Below are 6,011 nucleotides of genomic sequence, written 5' to 3' on the forward strand. Positions count from 1 at the left end.
AAATGGAGCAGTGGATGTGTTCACAAGGACTCTTTGCAAATAAACAAAAAAATGTCACCACTTGGATAAAACAAGGCTTGAAAATAAAATGCCAAGATCAAATAGCAGCTGTACCCACTGGAGCTGGAACTGAAACAATCTGATCCACTGAATTTACTACTTAACAAACAAGAGTTTGACTGATAAAAATGCTCTTAAGCCTTTCTAGCTTTGTGGTAGATACAAGATCACTCCAAAGTGGCTTTACAGGAGCAGGCTGTACTGGTGGAGCATGGCAACAGTTTGACTTTTTTCTAAGGAGTGGGTTTGGCATCTGCTGAACAGGTTGTACAATCATAGAATCATAGAATGGTTTGGGTGGGAAGGGATCTTAAAAGACCATTGAGTTCCAACTCCCCTGCCATGAGCAGGGACATCATCCACTAGGCACATTGCTCACAGCCCCATCCAACCTGACCTTGAATGTTTCCAGGGATAGGGAATCTACCGGCTCTCTGCAGCAATCTATGCCAGTGCCTCATCACTCTCCCAGTAAAGAATTTTTTCCAAATATCTAATCTAAACCCTCCCTCTCTCAGTTTAAAGCCATTTCTTCTGGTCCTGCACTACATGCCCTTGTCACGTCTCTCTCCATCTTTCTCCTAAGCCCCCTTTTACTGGAAGGCTGCAATAAAGTCTCTTTGAAGGCAGAACAACCCCTTCTCTCAGCCTCTCCTTACAGGAGAGGTGCTCCAGCCCTCTGATAACTTTTGTGGCCCTTCTCTGGTCCCACTCCAACATGGTCATGTCTTTCTCTACTGAGGACTCCAGGGCTGGACATGGTACTTCAGACAGGGTGTCACCAGAGTGGAGTACAGACATGAGGCTCACCACTACAAGCCAAACACATAGTCTGAAAAACACCATGAAGTTTAGATTTCTGTTTTAAATCCATTCTGCATTTGGAGGCAGAAGCTGCTGTCTTCAGTGAACTTGTCATTAACAGGATGAGAATGATACAGGACAAGTCTCTGACTCCATTTTTGCTACGGTAAAGCTGAAGTAATTCTGACTATTGGGATGTTTTGCTATGGATGAGCACTTTTGAGCATTTAACTGTTTATTTAGTCCCTTCAGCAGAATCACTGATGTTAAGAGCAACCAAGCATGGTCTCAGTTGGCCAATTATTAAATAAAGAAGATAAGATTGCAGTTGTGGGCAAATTTCACACACACAGTACCACTGATCTTCTCACAGCGATACAGTGTTTTAACAGTATAGGAACCAGGCATCTGAGACAGAGATGGTTTCACTTGGGTATTTTTAGAGGCATCACAATCTATTTGTTTGGCAATTTGTTTGATTGTGGTTTAACTTTTAAGAATCTGGAAATCAGCTTTCTTCTTTGTGGCAGCAGAGAATTTTTCATCATTTTGAGCAAAAACAATATAAGGCATGGAATCTGGAATAGATATGGTTTTCTTTGGGATATGTGTCAGAAGTTGGAGTTAATGGGTAGCAATAACAGAAATAAAATAAAATTCTAGCTTAAACAGTGGATAAAATGCTTTGTCCTATTAAGACTCATCTTTTGTTCAGTTTTTGTGGGACTTTTGCAAGTTCTCCAATCTCTTTTCCAGGATAAAAGTAAGCCACATCTTACAGACAGACGTAAACTCCTCTTAAACCTTCTGCAGTCATCATAAAAATCCAAAGAATGACATCAGCCTTAAAAATATCCACCCAGATTGTCAGCTGAGAAACATGTTGTTAAGACCAAAAATTTGCCCAACAAATTTGCAAATTCTGGTGATTTGTATTTACAAATAACCCAGCCATGCTAGTCAGGGCACTCAATATTTTTGACATTGTAAGTGGATATGCTCAACAAGTCAGTGTGTGCCTCAGCAAAACTGGGTGACAGGAATCCACCAGCTTAAAAGGAGGATTGCATTACGCACGAAAGGGAAAAGCCTGTTCAAGTGAACAGTTTCATTTGTATCTCACAGCAAATTATGTTCCTTCACAATCTCCTCAAGGGAGTGGTGGCATCACGAAGCCTTTCATCGGGGCCCTCAGACTGGGCTCTGCTTCAAACTCCTTCAGAAGAAGAGAACAAACATCCTCCTTCCACTGAACCGGATGTTTTCTGAAGGTGGAACAAGGTATCCTCTGTACCTCAAAGGGAGGAAGGATCACATAACACCAGGCATAAATGTGGAATTACCCGTTTTCATAGGCTTTTTTATTATTATTACTTTTTTAAACCAGGAAGCTTTTCCACATCCCAGTTAGAGCTATGAAGTTCTATGGGTTTCCTCTCCTTTGGATGTACTGACATTCAAATCCCAAGCTCTCAAACAGTCATTATGTGCTGGGCATCTTAGCAGAGAGGGTGGCTGGTAGAACATTTCACTCTCATAACAGCCCTATGACAAGTACAGAAATGATGTATGTGGAAAAATATTTATCAGGAAGTATTTGTTGTATTTTTGGTTTCTCCTTTAAAGCAATTTAGCGGCCAGAAAGCAAGGGAGAGGAGAGCAAGTTCCTGGCATACTACCAGTAACTTCTCTGTAGACTTCAACTTTGGAACCTGGTGCTGACCAGCTACACCTGAACTTTCTGGGAGTTGTCAGCAATTCAGATTAGGGTTGAAGCATCTTTCTTCTGGCACCGTGCAAGCAGTGATTCCTGCTGTTTTCTTCCCTTAACTCAATATCCTGTTAATCCTGTTTCAGGCATTGGAACAGGCTGCCCAGGAAAGTGGTGGAATATCCATTCGTGGAAGAATTCAAAAGGTATGTGGATGTGGCACTTTGGGGACATGGTTTGGTGGCCCTGGGTTAATAGTTGGACTCTACAACCTTAGAAGTCCTTTCCAGCCTAAACCATTCTGTGATTCTAATCAGTAGAGCAAAAGTTATTTCTGTAAACTTTTTCTTATATGGATCACTCTAGAATGAAACAGGTTTGTATTCCTGCTGTAGAGTTAGTTCCCCAGGAGGATGAAAAAAAATATAGCAAGGGTCTGTTTCTCTAGCAAAGTGATAAGTTTCAAGAAGGAACCGCTGTGACATTTGGTCATTTAAAACAGCTCACATTCCTCTGGACTTTTCTTTGTTGTTGCTTTAATTGTTTTGCATGTTTTGCCCACATATGCAAAAATACTTAGATGGAGATGTTGTTAAAAACATTCTGGAAAATTAATTTTTTCATTTATGTCCAAGAGAGGAAAGGGCGTGATTAGCTTAAGTGATTAGTAAAAAGGGATTTGAAGTTTTTTGTCTCCTAGTGACTCACTTCTAGGCTGCAAGTTGCAATGATTTCAAAACTGGCCAATGTTTCACACTTGCAGTCCCATTTCCCTACGTGGAAATGTCTGTCACAAACCTCAAAACACCCGGTGTTTTCTATAAATTTGTGAATGTTTCCAATCTAATAGACTAAAAGACGAATGTCAGGGAGATGACCTACCCTTTTATGTATAAAGGATCTAAATCAAGGACAGAAGAAAGTAATTCTATAGGTCTTTGTGATTGATTTATTGTCTTGATAATGAAAGTTATTTTCTCTTTTACACAGTCAGGTTGTCCACATTGTAAACTCATGTTTATGGAATAATGGGTCTTTTTAAACATTATTAGAAACAAGAACTGCATAACCAGCAGCAATGGAAGCCTTTACATCTATTTCATCACATGTTTATACTTTAGTAAAGCCTTTGACAAAGCATTCTCCTGGAGAAACTGGCTGCTCATGGCTTGGACAGGTGCACTGTGGGTAAAAAATTTTCTGGATCACCAGGCCCGGAGAGTAGTGGTGGATGGAGTTTCATCCAGCTGCTGGCCAGTCACAAATGGCATTTCCAGGGCTCAGTGTTGGGGCGAGTTGTGTTTAACATCTTTATCGATGATCTGGTTGAGGGGATGGAGTGAACCCTTAGTCAGTTTGTAGATGACACCAAGTTGGGCAGGATGTTGATCTGGAGGAGGGTAGGAGGGCTCTACAGAGGAATCTGGACAGGCTGGATTGATGGGCTGAGGCCAATTGTATGAGGTTCAACAAGGTCAAGCGCTGGGTTTTGCACTTTTGTCACAACAACCCCAGGCAGTGCTACAGGATGGGAGTAGAGTGGCTGGAAAGCTGCCTTGAGGAAAAGGACCTGGGGATGCTGGTCAACAGCCAGCTGAACACGAGCCAGCAGTGTGCTCAGGTGGCCAAGAAGGCCAATGGCATCCTGGCCTGTACCAGCAGTAGTGTGACCAGCAGGACCAGGGCAGTGATTTTGCCCCTGTACTAGGCACTGGTGAGGCCGCACCTCGAATGAAAAGAACAGAACAGACCAAGAAGCCCTGACAAAGAACAGACTTTTGGCTCAACTGGCTTCAGAAGATAATCACAAGCTTTCTGGAAGCCAATTTAAGTGCCATGCCAGAACACAGTCTAATTTCTCTGTTAAGCCCTCTGCCAGGAAATAAACTATTTCATTCAAGAGGTTATTGCATTAAGCAGAAATGACTAAGGCTGAGATTCTGAGGTCCAGTTCAATGCTGAATGTCACCTCACTTGACAAGCAGACCTTAAGTAACAAAAAAGGCATTCAAAAGTGAGCTTTTAATTCAGTTATATTTTTAGCTGGACCTTCCTGCTTACTTCTAGATATCTTGTTTCTTATCAGAATGAGTTAAAGCTTCATGGAGCATAACATGAAGGAAAGCTAAGCTGCTATGGTACATGACTGAGTAGGATCCTACTGAATAGGATCAAATGGGTGAGAAACTGGTGATGCTGGATGGGAAGTAAGATTCCCTTCTCTGCACAGAGCAATGCCCAAGTGTGGTACTAAGCAGAATCTATTGAAAAAATACAAAATACCAAATGTATTCACAAATACTTTAATCAGTTTGCTTTATTCTGACTTCTGCAATCAGAATTATTTGCAAATATTTGGATGACAACCAGATATTTTTTCACAAGAATGCCACTTCATTGTTCTGCTTAAAAAATTTCCGTCATTCAATTAGGGATCTGAAACAATGTCTTGGACAAAAATGACATGTTTGCTGCAAAGCAAACAAAAAACAAACACAAGCCCAGTGGTTTTTTTCCATTAAATAGCTGTCTTTCTCCAGCTGGTTATCCCAGTATAAATCCTAATGGAAGCAAGGCTCAGCAGTTTCTATCTCTGTAAACTCAAGGAAAAATGCAGCTGCAGAGAGTAAAGCTGATCTGGCCCAGGTACCTCCAAGAGAAGAATAGATCCCTTTCATAGTGAAGACAAAGACTTAAGCAATCGACCACACAACATGAGTAATGGATAGCAAAGTACGCAAAGAAATGATTCACAAATAAGCCATTGGCTGAGAGTTATTAACTGATTTGCTCACTGCATTCTGACATACACCACATTTTTTAATATTTCTTAACCAAAAAAGGTATCCTGTTTGTTGCAGATTTTACCCAGAACTTTAGAGTGACTAGAAAGAACAGTATTGCTCTGAATTTAAATTTTTTTAAAATGGAAGTTGAATTGAAAAACCTTCCTTTGTATGAAACATGAGGCCTTGACCACTTTTTTATCGTTACAACTACAGCACTTTCCACAGAAGTAGGGTGTTAACCTCTGAGATGTGGCTATGTTCCAGCTCAGATGTTTTTCTTTCTTCCTGAATTTTCTCTGTAGTTTCAGCTGGATGACGTATTCCTCACTTCCCTTCCTTTGTGTAATCCTGGTGGTACAGAATGGGAAAGGCGGCTGTGTTTCCCACCACAGAGATCGCTGGCTGCTGAAATGCAACTAGTAAGGGATATCTGCACAAAGAGAACCACATCTGTACTCTTTGATGCATTTAAGAGAAGCTGCATATCCACAAGGCAGAATTTACCCCCAGTTTATTAAGCACACTGTCATCCTCCTTAGATAATAGTAGTGCAGAAGTGGGAGTGGTGTTATCCTGGGGATTGCTCATTGTCCATTCTTCACCCAGAAAACACAGGTTCTTTTTGTCAAGTCTCAAAAATGACAGAG

The sequence above is a fragment of the Lepidothrix coronata genome, unplaced genomic scaffold (assembly GCF_001604755.1).
Source record: "Lepidothrix coronata isolate B3197 unplaced genomic scaffold, Lepidothrix_coronata-1.0 Scaffold76, whole genome shotgun sequence".
Lineage (NCBI taxonomy): Eukaryota > Metazoa > Chordata > Aves > Passeriformes > Pipridae > Lepidothrix > Lepidothrix coronata.